Source organism: Heloderma suspectum, chromosome 4, assembly GCF_057233095.1.
Source record: "Heloderma suspectum isolate Gila_16-S chromosome 4, 16-S_ref, whole genome shotgun sequence".
In the NCBI taxonomy this organism is placed as follows: Eukaryota; Metazoa; Chordata; class Lepidosauria; order Squamata; family Helodermatidae; genus Heloderma; species Heloderma suspectum.
The window spans coordinates 253,854,281-253,875,389 of NC_139461.1; the positions used below are offsets into that span (position 1 = coordinate 253,854,281).

The following is a 21,109-nucleotide window of genomic DNA, read 5'->3' on the forward strand; positions in this document are numbered from 1 at the left end:
CAGAGTTTTATTGAATTGCACATGCTTTTAAAAATAGGAAAATGTGCTGGAGTTGTAAAATCTGCCTTATCCAGCCAATATTAAGCAGTTTTAAATCTCATATTTCAGTTGGAGAGATTAAGCACATTCCTAACTCAGTCCTTGAAACCTGTAAGAATTTAACAGTGTTTAACATTGGTTGAAAATGCCCTTAAGTTTCTGTTCTGTGCCAGACAGTATTCTCTTGCGCGTGTGTGTGTGTGTGCGTGCGTGTGTGCAGGTGCTTCCAGACAGAGGGGTCCTAGCGCAATGAATTAGAAAGTACTGTGCAGCAAATCCATCTTTTTCTCCTTAATGGAGAAAAAAGATGGAAGAAGAAATGGTGGGAAAACATGGGAGGGGTATGGATGGAAGATATCATTATCTGGATCCCCCATAAATTCCAAGAATGACTCAGGGCAATAGTGCTATAAAAGCCTTGTCTGGAACCACCCTAAATCTGCTTATTAAAACTGTTTTCAAAATTATACAGAAGTTAGTTATCCTCATATCTAAATATAAGCCCAGTTGGTTCATTAGTATCACATTTGGTCAGCTGTGTTGCACCTGGAGAATTAAGTATGACAGAATTGAACCAAATGGCTCCTGGCATTGCCTTTCTCTTAATTGCACTCTTCCATTCCCAGCACATCCTTGCATCAGGGCACCTTGTATTAATGTCTGCCTCCATCTATACTCTCCCTTTCTAGGGAAGAATAGGATTCAAGATAGTAGCAGGTGCTAAAATGACTGTGTTGTTTTCTTTGGTGTGCTGTCAGTTTGAAAGAGATGGCATCTTCCTATAGCAGGTGTGGGCAACCTGTGGCCCTCCAGGTGTTGTTGGATTATAACTCCCATCATCTCCATTTGCCATGCTAGCTGGGGTAGCTGGAAAGAACCAGTGCATCCACTCCAGGCACTGCTATTTTTTTCTCTGGTGTGGGTGTTGAAACAATGGTATAAGGAGTGAAGGGAACAGGGATATGATATGGGAAGGTGAGTTGGAGTCTCCATCCAACCCAATTCTGGTTCTGGTGGAGGGTGACTGGAGGGAAAGGAAATGGGGTAAAAGGCTAGAGCCTTCTATTTACCTCCGCCTGCCCAAATGTGAATACTCTTGTTGGTCTACATTGGCTACAGTACCCTGGCCACCTTAGTCAGAGTCAGAGCTGTATGGCTTTGTAAGTCCTCGTGGGGATTTCTAGACAGCTCTTCACTGAAGTCAGAAACCAAGTCAGGGCTCCATGGCACAAGCTATACAGCACAGGCTTCAGAGTGGGGGAAACTGAAGGGGATGGATAAATGCCTAGTGCGGCAATTAACTGCAAGCAACTAAGGTCAGAGAATACATATGTTAGGTGTGGTGTTGGAGATTTGAAGTGGAAGGTGGTATAGAGTGGTTGCCGGGTGTAGAAAGAGTTGAAGGGAAGCGGGATTACAATGGCCATAGTGACGACAGCCTGCCAACGTACAAAGTACCATGAAACTCTCAGAGAATGTGAGACTCTGTGCTTCTGCCTCACTTGGTGGTTGTGATGTGGTTGGCTTATTGTTTTGGTTGCTGTATGGGCCTGAAGATATGGAACCAGTGCTGCTTGAGGAAGGATATTTCTATGAAGAAGTGCTGTTGTCACTGTTGTCACTTGTTCCTTTTGAATATTCCCTTCTGCTTTGTGGTTGTACTGGGGTGTCCCAGCAGCAGCAGCAGCTATTTCTGCAAAACAACTTTTTTGATAGTGTGAGTTTAGTTTTTGCCTTGCTCTTCCCCATGGTATCATTCCCTTGGGACATTCTACTTAGGGTACACTAGTCACATTACCAATTTGTGTTGAAACACCCTTATTTTTTATCCTGGACTGCCAAGTGATCTTAGAGGAAAATCCATTTTAAAGAATAAAGGCCTAAGAAAAAAATATGTGAAAAGGGACTCAAAAGAATTATATTGTAAGAACCCTGTCAAAAGTCTGTCCAGAGTCACTGCAAATGAAAGGAACTGGGTGATATAGTCAGCTGTTGATTCCCCCCCCCCCCCGTAAGGGTTGCACTGATGACGCGCTTGAGTTCCAGGGGTTGTTTTAAATCTGTAGTCTTAGATTTTATCAGTCTAGAGGGGTGCAGGTGACTACAATGGGTAAACTAAGTGCTGGGATAGTCCTGGGGGCAATTTATTTTGCCTGAAACTCAAACAACCAAGAACTGATACTTTTTCCTCCTCCCAATTGTTCCTGTTACTGTTTTACTGTGCTTGAAGTAATTGTTTTGGTGTGCTTAATTCCAATATAACTGACACTTTAAATTCTCATAACTAGGGTATGTGTGTGTTTGTCAACGAATTTGGATTTAACATTCTCTGGTAAGCTATTGGTGGAGCAGTGTGTTCTAACAGTGCTGTAAATTCAATTTATGAGTAATTGAAAGAAATACATTCAACATTACTTGATCTTATTAGCCGTTTAGCATCTAGGCTGGAAGCTAGACTACCCCTGAGCATTCAGCATTGTGAACCCAGTTAACCAGCTGGCTGAAACTGTTAAATAGCATTTTTATTTGGCACTTACTGCCTTACTAATCCTAGAGGCTAATAAGATTGCTATTTCTACTTCTAATTATCAAGGTCCCTGGTTCTGAAATCTAGAGCTTCCATGGCTTCACTATTAAGTGATTTAGTAGCAGTGTATCATTCAGTATTGGATCTTATTTTGATGGAATAGTTAAAGATTTGTTGCATAATCTTTATCATTTACCAGTTCTATGGTGCCTTTATTACTTTTGGGCAGCAGAACCAGATTGGAGAGATTGGGGTTCAACCTCTCAAGGATTTTTCAGGATTCTGTTATAACGCAACTATTGCAATTTCATCAGTCTCAGCTGCACTCCAGTATTTCTTTGGAGGCCTCTTCTAATCTTCCTAAATGCTTGATGAGATACTCTACAACAACCCCCCCCCCCCAATACCGATATGCAATCAAATAAAAATTCATTACTGACAATTAGAAAATCTTCTCTGATCAATTGTGAATCTGACCTAGTGGATCAGCAACTTACTACATCTTTTGCTGCATTACCGAAAGCAGAGCAGGAGGAAATTGTAGATATTAGTTCAGATTCAGTTTTTCACAACCTATTGTTTGTTTAGCTCTAGTTGTTATGTTAGGCACTCAGCAGATGCAGTTATTTCATTTTCAAGTAAAGGGGGTGTTAGGGTTCGTCCTTTATTTGGGCATTGTGAAAATTTTATTAGCTCACCTCCTGATCTGCCTTTGGGTGAGCCACCTAAGGAGTTTATTTTTTTCAAGCCGAGTAAGAGCTTGTAGGTAGCTGATGGGGAGCTTGTGCTTTCATGTGAATCAGGCTTTGCCACCAATTGCCCTAGGGAATTAGTTTTGCCCTACATTAATTCCACTAAGGGCACAATCCTATTGGGATGACCATAAGCCTCCAAATGTGGAGGCTTACAGCCATTCAGTGCAGAGTGGGAGGAGCGGCGGAGGCAGTCTTCGCCTCCTTGCTCCTCCCACCCTGCACTTTAGCTAGACGGGCATTTTCACCCATCTAGCTGAGGTGTTGGGGAGGGAAAGAGGTTGGGGAGGTCTCTGTAAGCCAGCCTCCCAAGTCCCCTCCTTGCCCATAGGAATGTCCCCTTTAAGTTCCTTCCGAGGTCGCTTTTGCGTCCTCTCCGACCTCGGAGAGGCAGCCAGAGCGGTTCTTTCCACACTAACCTGTCTCCGACCTCAGATTGGTGTCTCCGTCCTCAAATCCAGGAATCTGAACTATCCTAAGCCCCTCCCCCCATTCTGTCTAGGGGTCATAGAATTGCTCTCTTAATGGTTGTTTTGTTTTGGATAATAGATGCACTTTGAATTCAGTTATGCAGGTAGAGTGACTAACGCAAGCAGATAACGATTCATTATTTTTTATCTTGGAATATGGCATGATGGAGGAATAAGTGTAAGGACTCAAATTTTGTAAATAAGCTTAGAGACTCGGGTGTGGGAGCTATACGGTATTTTGCACTGATTGTCACCTGTATGGACATGAATCATGGCGGTGTGCTTGGTCTAATGAGCTTACTTCATCTGCTTTGATTCAGTTGTTTACTCATCAGAGCATTGGGACTTGGAACAGGTGGATGTTCCCATAACTTTAAAAGAAAGCATAGGCCATTACATTAGCCTCTGGAATTTCTCAATTAATGTCATTTTTTCTTTGAATCGTTTTCAGCAGGCTAAAAGGTATTGTGATAGGAGTTTTTGGAAACAGAAAGGATTGGAAAAATAAGTGATTTTTGAAAGAAGGGAGAATAATTGAATATAAGGACTTAGAACAAAAAAGTATTCAAGTTCCATTATTTCTGTACTTACAAATAAGGAGTTATGTAAATAAAATGTCTAGGACAAATAATATATATGCATCCTTAACTAAGTTTTAAAAAGTAATAATTACTTGTGATTCTCATAAGGGATTGGGATCAAAATTATATAATACACTTTCAGAACTACAAGAGCAGGAGACAGGGATAAAGGCAAGATGGCAAAAAGTTTATCATCAGTGTATCAGATAAAAAATGAAAGGTTGTATATGTGCAAGGTCCAGAGCACTTTATGGATGTAGCAGCAAGGAAAAATTTCTATATGATAATATGTTTATGGTATTTAAAACCTCAGTGACTGCAGAAATTGTCTAAATTGTCAACTGCATTGTGTTGGAGATGCAATCAGGATTTTGCAGATTTTAGACATATATGATTGATCTGCAAAGAATAAGATTTGGGGGGATTAATGTAAGTATAAACAGAAAAACATACGCAGTACTTTTATATGTACATGGTACATACTTTCTATGAACATGGTATATAGAAAAGAGTACATGGCAATTAGAAGGAAGCCTCCAATTTTGGAGACCTCCAAGTATCATATGCCCTGCCAGGCTGCTGCTAGCAGTATGGGAGGAGTGACAGAGGCAATTCTCATGTCTCGGTCCTCCTATGTTTGTTATTTTTCCTCTAGATGGGAAAAATAAAAAACAAGAAGTACCATCTCTAAGGGAATAGAACAATATCATTTGGCATAAAGTAGAAGATAAGATTTGGCTTAAGATCTCCTGGAGGGCATTCCTTTACCTTGGGATGGCACCTCCCTCTAGAACTAATAAGCAGGGCCAAAGTATTGGCCTGCAGGGGGAGGAGCCACCCATATCGCCCAGCCAAGTTTTCCTAGTGAGCCAGTAGGTTGGGGTGAGTTGCTGCTCTTAAAGCTCTCTTTCTTCAGGCTTTTTAATCTATTTTTTGTTTCTTCCTTGCCTACACATCTCAGATAGGAGCAGAGGACTGTTTTCATTTATCTGGGGAGCGGCAAGGACTTAGAATCATAGAATAGTAGGGTTGGAAGGGGCCTACAAGGCCATCGAGTCCAACCCCCTTGCTCAATGCAGGAATCCAAGTCAGAGCATCCCTGACAGATGGCTGTCCAGCCTCGTCTTGAACGCCTCCAGTGTGGGAGAGCCCACCACCTCCCTAGGTCATTGGTTTCATTGTCATATTGCTCTAACAGTCAGGATGTTTTTCCTGATGTTCAGCCGGAATCTGGCTTCCTGTAACTTGAGCCCGTTATTCCGTGTTCTGCACTGTGGGATGATCAAGAAGAGATCCTGGCCTTCTTCTCTGTGACAACCTTTCAAGTACTTGAAGAGTGCTATCATATCTCCCCTCAGTCTTCTCTTCTCAAGGCTAAACATGCCCAGTTCTTTCAGTCTCTCTTCACAGGGCTTTGTTTCCAGTCCTCTGATCATCTTTGTTGCCCTCCTCTGAACCCTCTCCAGTTTGTCTGCATCCTTCTTAAAGTGTGGTGCCCAGAACTGGACACAGTACTCCAGATGAGGCCTAACCAGTGCTGAGTAGAGGGGAACTAGTACTTCCCAGGATTTGGAAGCTATGCTTCTATGAATGCAGCCCAAAAGAGCATTTGCCTTTTTTGCAGCCACATCACATTGTTGGCTCATATTCTGCTTGTGATCAACAACAATTCCAAGATCTTTCTCGCTTGTAGTGTTGTTGAGCCACGTATCCCCCATCTTGTAACTGTGCATTTGGTTTCTTTTTCCTAGGTGCAGAACTTGGCATTTATCCCTATTAAATGTTGTTTTCTGCCCAGCGCTCCAGTCTATCCAGATCACTTTAAATTTTGTCCAGTCTATCCAAATCACTTTGAATTTTGTAGCCAGCTGTGGATCCACCGGATCGTTATTTCATCTAGCCCACTTTGAGCTACTTTGCTCATCAGGATAACATGGGGCACTTTGTCGAAAGCTTTGCTGAAGTCGAGGTATATGATGTCTACAGCATTCCCACAGTCTACAAGGGAGGTTACTTGATCAAAAAATGAGATCAGACTTGTCTGGCAGGATTTGTTTTTGACAAATCCATGTTGGCTTCGAGTAATCACGGCATGGTTTTCAAAGTGCTTCCAGATAGATTGCTTTATCATCTGCTCCAGAATTTTCCCAGGGATTGATGTCAGACTGACCGGTCTGTAGTTCCCAGGTTCCTCCTTTTTACCCTTTTTGAAGATAGGGACAAGATTAGCCCTCCTCCAGTCATCTGGCACTTCCCCCATCCTCCATGATTTCTCAAAGAGAATAGACAGTGGTTCTGAGAGTTCTTCTGCCAGTTCCTTTATTACTCTAGGATGCAGTTCATCTGGCCCTGGAGCTTTGAACTCATTCAAAGTAACTAGGCGTGCCTTGACCATATGCCTATCGATCTCAAGCTGCAATCCTGCCCCTTCAGCCTGTACTTTGCCTTTGCCAGGGGGGTCATAGACCCCCTTTTGGGAGAAGACTGAGCCAAAGTAGGAACTGAGCACCTCTGCCTTTGTCATCTGTTATCATTGTGCCATCCTTATTTAATAGCTGACCCACCATTTCTTTCCTCTGCCTTTTACTATGCACGTAGCTGAAGAAAGACTTTTTGTTGTTTTTAGCATCCCTCGCTAACCTCAGCTCGTTCTCAGCTTTAGCCTTCCTGACGCCATCCCTGCAATTCTGTGCTACTTGCCTGTACTCTTTCTTTGTTACTTGGCCTTCTTTCCACTTCCTATATGTGTCCTTTTTTGTTTTCAGGTCATCCCTAAGCTTTTGTGAAGCCACATTGGCTTCTTCTGTTGTCTTCCACCTTTTCTTCTTGTTGGAATTGTTTGTGATTGTGCCTTGAGAATTTCCTTTTTTAAAAGTTCCCACCCATCTTGGTCTCCTTTTCTCGACCTTACTGATCATTGTTCTGAGTTCATTAAAACCAGCTTTCCTAAAATCCAGGTACGCGTTTGACTACACTCGGCTTTTGCTTCCCTTAGAATCAAGAACTCAAGTACAACATGGTCGCTTTCCCCCAGAGTTCCTGTAACTGCTACTTTATCCACTAAGTCATCTCAGTTGGTTAGGATCAAGTCAAGGATAGCCAATCTTCTAGTTCCTTCCTCTACTTTCTGTAGGAGGAAGTTATCCGCCACATAAGTCAGGAATTTCCTGGAGGGGCCATGTTTTGCAGAGTTTGTCTCCCAACAAATATTGGGGAAATTGAAGTCCCCCATTACTACATAATGCTTCCTTAAAACATTGGCTATTTGCTTTTCAAAAGTTTCATCCTCGTCTTCTCCTTGATTGGGTGGCTGGTAGTAGACTCCGACCACCAGGTTCCTTGTATTCTTTGCTCCATTTATTTTGATCCAGATGCACTCGATGGGGCTACCAAGCTCATCCTCCTGTATTTCTGTGCAGAGATATGTATTTTTCACATACAATGCAACCCTACCTCCCTTTCTGTTCCTCCTGTTCTTTTTGAACAAGTTATATCCTTCAATTGTTGTATTCCAGTCATGAGAGTCATCCCACCAAGTCTCAGTTTTACCTATCAAGTCATAATTTCCCTGCTGTATTAGGAGTTCAAGTTCGTTCTATTTGTTTCCCATACTCTGGGCATTAGTATATAGACATTGCTTGCTTGCTTCTGCAGTCCCTGGAGCAGCTTGCTCTGCGTTGCTCAGCTGGGAGGCGGGAAACAATCCCTTCTCTAGGCAGAGTCATGGTTGTGCTATATCCTTTTGGTTTTGTAATAATGGATTTATCCAGGAGATATTCATATTTTGGGGTATTTTTTTTTTAATAACCCAACCCTGATTGGTGCTTCTCCAGAACTGTATCCCTGACTTATTTTGATACTCCTTGGTTTTCACGATGCTGTTTGTTTAGATATGCTGTTCAACGAACTCTGGGGCCTTCAATTGTTGTATTCCAGTCATGAGAGTCATCCCACCAAGTCTCAGTTATACCTATCAAGTCATAATTTCCCTCCTGTATTAAGAGTTCAAATTCGTTCTGTTTGTTTCCCATACTCTGGGCATTAGTATATAGACATCGAAGACCATGTGCTTCATAGTCTGGCTTTCTTCCTACATGTGTCTGAAGACTATTATTGGGCGCTATCAGAGCTGTTCTCTCCGTTGCAGTGCATGCGCCTACGTCCATTGTTATCTCCAACATTACATCTCCCTTCCCCATAGGATTCAGTTTAAAGCCCTCCTGATGAAGTTCTTCATGCTGTGGCCAAACACATTCTTCCCATCCTTTGTGAGGTGCAACCCATCCCTTGCCAACAGCCCATCTTCCAGGAAGTATAGCCCGTGGTCCCAGAATCCAAATCTCTCTCGTCAGCACCACCTTCGTAGCCAGTCATTCACCCGGAGTATTTTTCTTTCCCTTTCTATCCCTCTTCTAACTACTGGAAGGATGGATGAGAAAATTATCTGGGCCCCAACGTTCTTGAGTTTCCTTCCCAAAGCTTCAAAGTCTGACGTGATTTCTTCGTAGCTCCGCTTGGCGGTATCATTTGTTCCCACATGGATGAGAAGAAAGGGATACCTGTCAGTGGGCTTTATGAGTGCAGGCAACCTTTCAGTCACGTCTCTAATTCTGATCGACGCTTGAGCCATTAGCCTAGCATGGCTTGGGCAGGCCCACTTCACTACAGCTGAGCATAGCAGTGGCTTTTCCCATTCAGCCCAAGTGTACCAGTGGGCAGCCGCAGGAACCCAAGAGCCTGTACTGGGTGCAATAGCCCTGCCACATGTCCTTACCGCTTCCCTCTACACAGGGCAGGCAAAGGATGCATCCAGACCATGCCTTCCCTGCTTCTCCTCAATGGCAAGAAAACACAGTCAAGCCACAATAGGTCCAGAGGCATGCCTAATTGAGGAATTGCCCTGCCCCAACTCTTCACCATACTTGGGGGTGGCTCTTTAATTTTGTACATGTATGGAAACAAACCACTTCAGACCTGTGGGTACAAGAGACCATATCCAGGGGCACTGCCCTGTAGTTTGTGGTAAGGCCCAGGGACAAATTAATTGCTTCCCCACAATAAAAAAAAACCCTGGAGAAGCATCTGAAGTTTCTGCAAGTGATAGAACATCCCATTGCCATCAAAGCCATAGAACCAGTCCCTCATTTGGACTTTCGCTCAGGTGTTTATTCAGTATTTTTATTAGTGCCCAGTAAAAATGGAGACACTTGTGTGATTCTAGATTTGAAATGGCTGAACATGTGGGTGGACAAAAAGCACTTCTAGATGGAGACTCTAAAATCCAAAGTGGAGGCCATTGTAGAGGAAGAGTTTCTAGGCACAATCAGTCTCTCCAAGGCATATCTCCACATTCCAATCAGGAGGTACCATTTCATGTTCTTCTGTTTCTGTTACATCAACAGGCATTTTCAGTACCAGGGCTCCCATTAGGCACAGCCCCATGGGTGTACCCTAAAAGTATTGGTGGCACTGGTGGCCTACCCCAGAATGTATTTGTATCTACTTACATCCATATTTACATGACATTCTCGTCAGGCCTCCTTCAAGGCAAATTGCATTCAGGATCTACAGATTACACTGGCTGCCTTCAGCAACATGGATTTGTCATTCAATCAAAACTTTTATTGTTTCAACCAAAGGTTACAACAAGCAGAGTAACAGCATAAATAAAATCAAGCAAATCATGTTAATTTTTAATTTTCTGCAAGGTCATGAAATTATACGGTTGGGCTGTAAGAGCAAAGTTGGCCAAAGCCAATAGGACTGTCTTACTTCTCCAAGTAAACAAAAAGTGTATTCTATCTGAATCGGACCAGCTGGACTTTTTTCAAGAAAACGATGCAAATATTTGAAATGGATTTGGGAATAAATAGGGCAATAGAATAAGTAATGAGGCAGATCTTCCACTTTGCCACTGCAGCAGGGGCAGAGCCTCGAGGCATAGGGAGTCTTGTTAAAACGCCCTTCTAGAACTGCTGTTTTCATTTGCTCCATCTTCAATCGTGTAAGAGCGGATCTAAGACAAGAGTTTGTAATTAAAGTCAAATAGTGTTCACATTCAAATTTAAACTTGGTCTTTGCAAACCAAGGTGCTATCTTATTACTGGACACTGAACAGAGATCCATTTGGATAGAGACGCTATAAACCCTCTCCTTAAAGACCTCTTTGCTGTGGGCAACATTCAAAGTAGTAAAATATTTAAAGGAAAAACCATAATAATGAATATAAAGAATTAGTTTCTGAAAGCAAAATAATGTGTTTGATGGATTGACTCTCATTTGTTCTAAAAGACACAATAGTTGAAGGAGAGAAAAAGTCTTGAGCCAATAGTTAAAGGCCTTGATGATCATGATAGATTTAACTGGTATTACACCAGTTTCTAATTGTAAAAATGAAGCAGGAATACCCCTTGTCAAACCTAGAATTGTTCTCAGCAATTTGTTTTGAAACATTTCCATATTATAGGAAGACTTCAAAGCCCATAACTCTCCTCCATATACAAACAGAGGGATAAGTTTTGATTTCAACAAAATTAGCATTGGGTGGATTTGGTAATCTCCCCTTGTAAATAAAACACTAAAGTGTTTCTCCCAGTCTGCCTTTGCTATCTGTTACATTAAATATATCGCTGTTTAAGCTGTTGTTTACAATCTTCCAAAAGGCTGACAGATCTTTTGTTTTCATAGCAGTATCCAAGCTATGCCAGAGCTGTCTTTGAAATGTCATTTTCTTATTTCTGATCAATTCCCTATATTCTTTTTTCTTATTCACGAATATCTCAATTATTTTAGGGGAATGGTTAGACTTCATTTTCCTAGCATAACTTCTTACTGCTGATCGAGCCTTCCTACAGTCCAGGTCAAACCAGCTTTCTTGATATTGGCTGCAGAAAGCTCTGCATTTGCCTCTGATTAAATTAGGCTGTAGAATACTCATTATGTGCTGGTACAAAGGTACAATGTTTACTGAAGTAACATCTAATTGTAGTATACTATTATGAAGAGATAACATCTGCTCCGATGGGAGAGTGTGATTTATTATATCCATTGTGATATTACTCCATTGAACCCTCCTTTGACCAAGTAAATCGACTCTGGCCTGGAACTCTTCACAGGCAAAAATCTGAGAATTTCCATCCTCTCTAAAGAACTCAAACCTTAGAGACTGGTGGTCACAATGGCCCGTAGGCATGACCTCAGAATTAATAAAGTTTCTGATCTTGTTCAGGGGATCACAGGCATAATCAATTATGCTTTGCCCCCTTGTTGATAAATAGGTGAAGTTTCCTGGAGTATCTTTAGGGTAGGACCCATTCAAAACTGAATAGTTCCTTTTAAACAGAAAGTACAAAAAGTTGTGACCCTCTGTGTTAGTAGTCTTGTCTCTCAAGTTCTGTGGAAAGATAACTAGCAATTCTTCTTTGTCAATAATTAGGTGGCCTGCTAACTTATTTTTGTTTCCTCTGATTCTAGCATTAAGATCTCCCACTATTATAATAATAGAGAGTGGGAATTCATTTTCTAAATAATCAAGGTATCCAAATCAATCCACTGCGTGTTAAGGGGGGCTTTTGTACTGTGGGGTGGAATGTAGATGTTAATTATGATTAGGGAGAAACTATTCCCTGACCACACCCTTACTGTCAGAAGGGATGGGGCAGCTTCCACTGTGATCTGTTCAGTATAAAGCCTCCATTTTTGGTTTATTAAAGTGGTGAGGCCACCAGTTGGATGATGATGATGATGAAATTGATTAATCGCCCATCTGGCTGGTCACCCAGCCACCCTGGGCGATGTACAACATACAATAAAACAGTTTAAAACAATAAAATTCTACAATAAAAACATTTTCTAAAATACCCTAACCCACCCCAAAGGCCTGCCTGAACAACGTTTTTAATGCACGATGGAAGCTCATTAAAGAGGGGGCATGGTGGAGTTCCCTAGGGAGGGAGTTCCACAGAGTGGGGGCCACCACAGAAAAGGCCCTCTCCCTCGTCCCCACCAGTCTAGCTGTCCTGGCTGATGGGACAGAGAGAAGGCCATCCGAGGCTGATCTTGTTAAGTGGCCTGTCTGGTGCTGCTGGAGGCGCTCCTTAAGATAGGCTGGGCCGGAACCATATAGGGGTTTAAAGGTCAAAACCAACACCTTGAATTTGGCCCGGAAAACAACTGGTAACCAGTGCAACTCCTTCAGCACTGGAGTGATGTGATCTCGCCGGCGGCTGCCTTTAATCAGGCGAGCCGCCGCGTTCTGTACCAGCTGCAGCTTCCGAACCGTCTTCAAGGGTAACCCCACGTAGAGCGCATTACAGTAGTCTAAATGAGAGGAGACCGGGGCATGTACTACCGATGGGAGCAGATGGTCGGGAAGGAAGGGGCACAGCCGCCGTATCAGATGGAGTTGATACAGCGCTGTCCGGCTCACAGCTTTCACCTGAGCCTCCATGGACAGCTGGGAGTCCAAAATGACCCCCAGGCTGCGGACCTGGTCTTTCAAGGGTAGCCGTACCCCATTCAACACCAGGTCAACATCCCCCAGCCTCCTCTTGTCTCCCACCAAAAGTACCTCGGTCTTGTCAGGGTTGAGCTTCAGCTTATTCCTCCCCATCCAGCCACTCACCGTCTCCAGATATTTGGACAGGGATTCTACGGCCAACCTTGGTGAAGATTTGAATGAGAGGTAGAGCTGCGTGTCATCTGCATATTGATGACACTGCACCCCAAACCTCCTGATGATAGCCCCCAGCAGCTTCACATAGATGTTAAATAGCATCGGGGAGAGGATGGAACCCTGTGGCACCCCACAAGTAAGTGGCCACGGGTCCAAAACCTCCTCTCCCAGTGCTGCCCTCTGGTATCTGCTGGAGAGGAAGGACCAGAACCACCGCAATACAGTGTCTCCAATGCCCAACCCCTCCAGGCGGTCCAGGAGGATACCGTGGTCAACGGTATCAAAAGCCGCTGAGAGGTCGAGGAGAACAAGGAAGGACCATTCACCCCTATCCAGAGCCCTCCTCATATCATTTACCAAGGCGACCAAGGCCATTTCTGTGAAGGCCGACTGAAATGGGTATAAATAATCAGTTTCTTCCAAGTGTGCCTTCAACCGCACCGCCACCACCCGGTCAATCACCTTGCCCAAAAATGGCAGATTTGAGACTGGGCGAAAGTTGTTCAAAACTTGAGGATCCAAGGAGGGCTTCTTTAAGAACGGTCTTATCACTGCCTCCTTGAGGGCTGATGGCATCACTCCCTCCTCAAGGGAGGCGTTCACCACCGCCCTGATCCCCTCACCCAGTCTCTCTCTGCAGCCCATAATGAGCCAAGATGGGCAAGGATCAAGTAAGCAGGTGGTCGGCCTTACAGATGAAAGCACCTTGTCCACTTCATCAGGAGAAAGAAGCTGGAACTGACCCCACAAAACCGGTTTGCCACAGGCCGCCTCTTGCTCACTAACTGTATCCACAGCATGCAGAGTAACACACCTAATCTGATCAATTTTATCTGCAAAGTACCTTGCCAAGGCCTCACAGGAGGCCTTAGAATGCTCCAGTGGTTCCGGAGCCACAGGACCGACCAGGCTCCGGACCACTTGGAACAGCCTCCTGGGGCAGCACTCTGCAGACGCGATAGAGGCAGCATAATGTTCCTTTTTTGCTGCCTTCACCGCCACGTGATAGGCTGAAGATACAGCTCTAGCCCGTGTCTGATCGTCTTTGGAGCAAGACTTCCGCCACCGGTGCTCTAGCCGTCTCACCTCCTGTTTCAGAGCTCGTAACCGCGGATTGAACCATGGTGCAGTCTGAGCCCTGTTCAGGGGGAGAGGGCGCTTCGGAGCCACCCGATCTAATGCCCCAATGATTGCGGCATTCCAGCCACCCACCAGGGTCTCGACCGAGTGGCCCTTGGCGTGCCCCAGAGAATCCCCAAGGGCGTTCAGGAATCCATTTGGATCCATAAGATGCCTGGGGTGGACCATTTTAATGGGTCCTCCACCCCTGCGGAGGGGTTGTGGAACCGAGAAGTCCAACGTCACCAGTTAGTGATCTGACCATGACAAGGGGGTGGTGGATATACCCCCGACTTCCAGATCACTCCCCACTTCTCCGGAAACAAACACAAGGTCTAGTGCATGACCGGCTACATGGGTGGGCCCAGTTAGAATATGGTGCAGCTCTCAGGAGGCCATGGTCTCCATGAAGTCCCGAGGTGCTCCTGTGAGGATGGCCTCCGAATGTACATTGAAGTCCCCCAACACCAATAAGTTAGGGGACTGTACATGCACATCAGAGACCACCTCAAGCACCTCGGCCAGGGAGTCAGTCGTGCAGCGGGTTGGACGGTACATGAGCAGAATCCCCAGACTGCCCTTCAGGCCCAACCTCCAGTACATGCACTCAGCAACCTTGGTCTCCCGGAGAGGGGGTCTGGTGAAGACCAAGGACTCTCTGTAGATAACAGCCACTCCCCCTCCCCGATCCCCAGCCCTCGGCTGCTGTGCATACGAAAATCCAGCTGGACACATGGCTGCAAGGGTTGGAGCAGCAGCCTCGGCCAGCCAGGTCTCCGTAATACATGCCAGGTCTGCACCCTCATCCAGGATCATGTCATGGATGAGGGAGGTTTTCTGGGTAACAGACCTGGCATTGCAGAGCAGCAAACGAAGGCCAGAAGATGGGGTCACGCCTCCCCCAGCCATCTTTTGGCTCTGGACAGGCCCGGAGCAGGGGACAGATATTACACATCTCTCCCTTGTTCTCCTTACCTGGCATGGCCTGCCCCTAGCGCTCCACCAGCGCCTGCTGCCCAGCCTCGGTATGTTCTGGCCCCCAACACTCCCCCCACTGCTTCCATCAGGTGGACACATGCCCCCTCGCTCCCGCCTGTCAGGCAGGCTACCCACCCCTAAAAACACAACAAAATCCCTCAGAAAAACAAAACAACAACAAAAGACAATTAAAAATCCCCTTAAAAATAATGCCAGGCAGAAGTCCACTGGGAAGGCCCGGTGGTGGTGGTGGTGGTGGTGGTGGTGGCGGCGGCGGCGGCGGCAGCAGCAGCAGCAGGCCCAGTAGCAGCAGGCACGCCTCTTCCCTGGTGGTGGTGGTAGCTTCTCCTGCAGGCCCTGGCTCTCCAAGGCCACCTCAGCCAGCCAGCTTATGTAGCCCCTCCAGGGAGGGGCAGGTGGAGCAGCACAGCTGGCTCGGTACCTGGGGGCCTGGTCCTGCAGGGACTGGCAGTCTGCCAGGCAGAAGTCTACAGGGAAGGCCTGGTGGTAGTGGCAGCAGTAGCAGCAGGCACACCTCTTCCCCGGTGGTGGTAGCTTCTCCTGCAGACCCTGGCTCTCCCAGGCCACCTCAGCCAGCCAGCTTATGTAGCCCCTCCAGGGAGGGGCAGGTGGAGCAGCACAGCTGGCTTGGTACCTGGGGGCCTGGTCCTGCAGGGACTGGCGGTCTGCCAGGCAGAAGTCTACAGGGAAGGCCTGGTGGTAGTGGCGCAGCAGCAGCAGGCCCAGTAGCAGCAGGCACGCCTCTTCCCCGCTGGTGGTGGTAGCTTCTCCGGCAGGCCCTGGCAGGCCCTGGCAAGGATGGCCCTTGGAAGAAAGCTTTTTTGCAGGCAGAGGTCTAAATAAGTAGCCTTCTAAATAGATATTACTCGTTTCTGTGTCCGCTATCCACGTCTCTTGAATGCAAATTATATCATATTCTTGAAATAATTTTAGGAATTCTTTATCCTGTCTATGTGTGTTCCAGCCAGCAATATTCCATACTAAAAAAGAAAGATCCATATGTTTCAACAAATCTTGATTTACTGGGGTTTGTTAACAAAAAAGCAAGGGGTCCGTTACTTTTTTACAGTCTAATGATGAGATAAATGGGTTCATGAGAGATGAGGTACAGGTCAGTTTATCCTCATATAAAGGAATGTTGAGACTTCTATCCTCGCCTTTACTTAGGTGGAGGGATTCAATCTTATCAAAAAAATATTGTGATCTAATCATGTTTGATTGTTTTGGGGGGACCAGAGTGGGCTCTGTAAAAGTTGGTAAGTGGGGCTTATTTATGCCCAACTCTTCCTTGTCGAAGTATCTCATTTCTTGCCAAGCACTCTCACTATGTTTGGGACATGGCTTGAGAATGTTGCTTTCCTGATGGGTTACTTCAGGTGTTCTACTTGATCATAAAGAGGTGGACCTCCACTTCCACCTGAACCAGACTGTGGGATGGGGGCTTAGTAATTTCAACAGCTATACATTGCTGTGAACAGGTGCTATGGGTCTTGGCTGGGGGTTGCTGGTTTACTAGGTCCTGTAATCTTCTCTCTATCTGGGAATAAGCATAATATTGAGTATGAGGATTTCTCCCCATGGCTGTTGAATCTTTCATAGTAACAGTTGAAAGATCTACTGAAGGGGCAACCTGTCTATATGAGTCAGAGTAGTTCTTCACCCCATCCTGGGGATTTGGAACTTCTGAAACAGCTTTGTCCATCTGAAGTTTGGACATCAAAATCTCTTTCAGAGATGAAAGTCTCATCTTCCTGAGTTGAGCGGGGGAGGTTACAGAAACTTTCTATTAATCCAGCCTCTTCTGGGAGAAAATATTCTTGTTGTAAATCTCTACCATTTATAAAGGACTCCATACTAGTGGGGCTTTGCTGTTTTCCCTTAGTTGGGATGTTCTTGGGTAGATGGTCTGGGGCTGCAGTTTTGAGTTTCACGTCTGGAGTCAGTTCCACTAGAATACCAACCGGCGGTTCAACGTGTGTAGTGTTTGGCAACTTTAAGATCTTAATACTTAAGGGTCCCAGAGATAGGCTGGGACAGGTGTTTCAGAAGTGCCTATTGATTCCTATGCCCTTCCTTACCGGCACATCTCTAGCACTGTATATTTCTGCCGCTACATTTCTTTGAGCAAAGGGTACAACTGCACAAGCGGAGTTATAATTGTAAAAGAGATATTCAACCTTTTCAATATCCCCTACTGTTAGGGGTATTGCTGTAAGAGATGAAATCAATTTTGAAAGATGTAACTTAACGTTCGGTCTGGGACGTCTACCCTGTTAGTTTGGGGTAGTTAATAAATAGCTGGTTTTGTTGCATTAGCTGCAATTTCCAGGACATGTTAGTCGACAAAGTGTCTCGAGTGATATCCTGTCTAGTATTATCTAAGGGGACCAAGGTTACCTTATTTGGGAATTCAGCTATGGACCAAGGGTCCTGATTCAGATCTGTCAAAACATTTGGAATTTGCTGTAGTATATTGATCATTGGGTTTAGCGAGTTGCATCCCTGTGTCTCAGGCTTCTTCTTAACCCTACTTTTGGGAAAAAACACAGATTTTCCCTTCTCATCTAATAAATTAAATAGCCTCTTGAAGTTAAATGATGTGGGGGGGGGGGGTTGAATGAGCAGAGCTTTGAATTATTTTACTTTTCTCTTTAAATCTTTCAGCTGTCTTCCTAGATTTTATACCCCTTTTACCGTTTGTTCCTTTTTCTTTCTGGATTTTAGGCAATGTCAGAGGAGAGGATACTTTAGTGACTTTATCAGGAGGAATGGGTTGAGCCTTTGGCTTAGGCCCGTTTGTAGACAGGACATCAAGAGCTGTTTTCCCCTTTGCCATTCTAAAACCAGGCACAGCATCAGCTCGAGTTGTGAACAACTCATTGCTCTCTGCCAGGAAATTCCTTATCAGGGCTATGTCCTCTGACCAGAGAGAATACAATTGTCCTATCAGATCGTGCTGACTGCTAAGAAAATTTAATAAGAAGGAAGAGCAATGAGCATCCCCATTTTCTCTAGATGAAAGAGTCCTCATGTTATGTGAGGGAGACACTGGGACAGAGCCACTGTTCACAGACTTCACTGGCGCTTCGTCCGTGGGACTAAGTGGTTCATTTGCCTTGCTATGCGGAGAGTCTGATAAAAGGCCAAAAAAATGTGGTTGTGCTTCTGCTGTTAATGTACCCTCCACAGAAGCTATTTCAGCAGCTAAACTGTCACGGCCTCCCCCATATCCAAGGACTTCATTAAACAATGAGGGCCCATGGACCAGTCAGGAATTTCATTGCCTGGAGACCCTCATTGATCGGCTTCATTTTTGGCAAAGTCGGCTTCACCCTTCGCGGGAAAAAGGTCAGTAATTTTGGCTTGATTTTGAGCCTTGACAAATATTGCAACATCTTTGGTCACTGGGATTAGACCTAGCTGTTTGTACTGCACTCTGGTAAGAACCATCTCGCAACTCTGGACTGCAAGCTAACTTACAATCAAGCTAACTTGCAATCAGGCCAGGGTCAGGCTATGGTCATTTATGTGACTGGGGGAAATAGAGACCAGTTTGCTGGTAACAAAGGGGACAGTGAAGTCAGAACTCAGAGTCGAAACTCCAAGCCCAACAGCAAAATATATTAATAAAATTCAACAAGATTCCTTTTGTATAACAACAAAAATCAATAATAAGATGGAGCCCAGTTACCTGGATATAAAAGACACATACACACATTCACGGAAACAACAATACTAATACAATAACTAAAATAAAATTAATAATCAACAGAACAGCAGCAAACCACTGCTTAATTCAAACCACTGATGCTATCGGATGTTTATAACCATTTGCGGCAGCAGAGAGAACAATTAAAATTGACTTAAAACTATTAAACTAGAACAAAATATAAAACTTAAAAAACAACAACAACAGCACCAAAGCTATCCCACAATAATAGTTTGGAATGGCCTTGATATTATTACCAACAACTCACCCTGATTTTTCTCACAATGTTAAGCCTTCCTACCACAAGAAAATCCAAGCCTGCCCAGGGCTGCTGTCTTAACCTTCTGGGCCTTGAATAGCAGCCTGACCACGCCTCAAAAAGCTGTATTGCTAGAAGGTAGGAGGTTGGATCAACAAAGAGAGTAGGTCTTTCCACCTCCCCCAGTACGCTGCCTTGATCTTCTGGGCCTTGGATAGCTGCCTGGTCACGCCTCAATAAGAGATGGTTGCTACGTTGCTGGAAGGTAGGTGGCTGATCCAACAGGTGGAGTAGATGTCTTTCCTCCTTCCACCTTTCCACCTAAGTTATTCCAAATACTATTTTCCTCACAGTAATGGAAAGCCATCTTCTACACCCAAACATATAACTTTCTCGACGGTGCTGCCTCGCCGCTGCCACCTATTACTCCATCCATCTGATCGGTGACGCAGCCACCGCTGGGAAGGGGAGCGATGGCAAGGACGGGGTGGTAGCCACAGGGGCGCTGAGGGAGGAGACACCAGAGACACCAGCCGGAGAAGGCCGCCGCCTCATCCCCCGCCCCACATGTGACCACCCCTTTGTTCTCTCACAAAGGCACTCCGGAAATGAGGGCAGCAGTTGCATCAACAGCAGCAGCAGTGGCCCTGAAAAACGAGTAAGCCTGTAGATACCTCTACAGGTATCAGGAGTGGGTCTGCTCTGCCATGGCACTGGCGCAGTCCCTTCTTGCTCCTCGTCGTCGTCGTCCTCCTCCTGGCTCCCTCTGCTCCTCGGACTCAGCGGAGGCCCTACTGCATGAGGCTTAAGCCCTCAGGTATTCCTGCATGGATTTGTCATCAGTTGAGAGGATAATTCATTCAGGGGTAATTCTAGATACCCAGGATTTCAAGATGCTACTTACAGAGGAAAGATGTCACAAGATCCATCAGCTCACGTTAGCTATGGTTCAAGTCATCAGAAATCAACCACATGCAACTCAGCCAAGCTTGTGGGTTTCTTGCCAGGAGGGTTTCTTGCCAGGACCTGGTTTCTTTGGCTTGACTGCACACCAAACCTCTACAGCACTTTCTGCTTCCCTTTCAAAGTCAGATAACCCAGCCAATGAGTTTAATGGTAAACATTCTTCCCAAATTCAGGTGGTGATTGGATCCAGTCAGACTGCAGCAGGGAGTTCCTTGAAGGAACCCACCAAGATTATCATCACAACAGATGCGAGCCCATTTGGTTGGGAAGCTCACTTGGAGGGTTCTCTGGTGCAAGGAGTTTGGTCTGTGACAGAGAAACTCAAAGAGTGTAAAGTGGCTGCAGCTGATCACCATCCAGCTGGACCTTCTTGCCTTCAGTGACCATGTGCAGCGAGCACATGTTCATAGAGATGGACAATTGTCCTGCCAGCATATAAAATGCAGTTTATAGGTGCGGATCTGAACGAAGCAATTGCACATAGACACAGGAAGAGTACAGTAAAGAGGATTTATTGTCTTACACGTTCCTTCTGACCCTGGGGAGTCCCTGAAGTTTACAGCAATGGACAGGCTCCTTGGCCACGGCTCGAGGCATGCACTGCATCAACTGCGTCTGCCGATGAGGCTCCAGAGACTCAGGGGCTATACCCAGAGTTTATATAGGCATGGTATGACTAAGCATTCTCATAGATGTTACAGATTGTTCTGGTTACATTCACTTAACAATTTACCAGGCTCATCCAGATATCTTCAGTAATTAAGTGAAAGACACTGGGCAGCTCCCCAGCAACTTGTGACGCCTAAGCACTTAGCAAGCCAACTACCTCTTCGATGTACAATCCATCTTCCGAGGCGGTTCCAATACAACAATACTTCTGCAAAAGCGTATGTGAATTGCCAAGAGGGTATGAGGTCGGTTTCACTCAACAAGCTGGCCAGGGAACTCCTGTTGTGGTCAGAGACTTAAGTCAATCAAGGTGGAGCGCTCGTTGGGGATATTCAGTGTAACGGT

General features: G+C 45.2%; 1 protein-coding gene across 5 annotated transcripts in view; it reads left to right on the forward strand.

The window, feature by feature from the left end:
• Positions 1-21,109, forward strand: part of LOC146348541 (C4b-binding protein alpha chain-like) — a 111,656-nt gene that overhangs the window by 67,673 nt on the left and 22,874 nt on the right. The gene's annotated exons all lie outside the window — the stretch shown is intronic.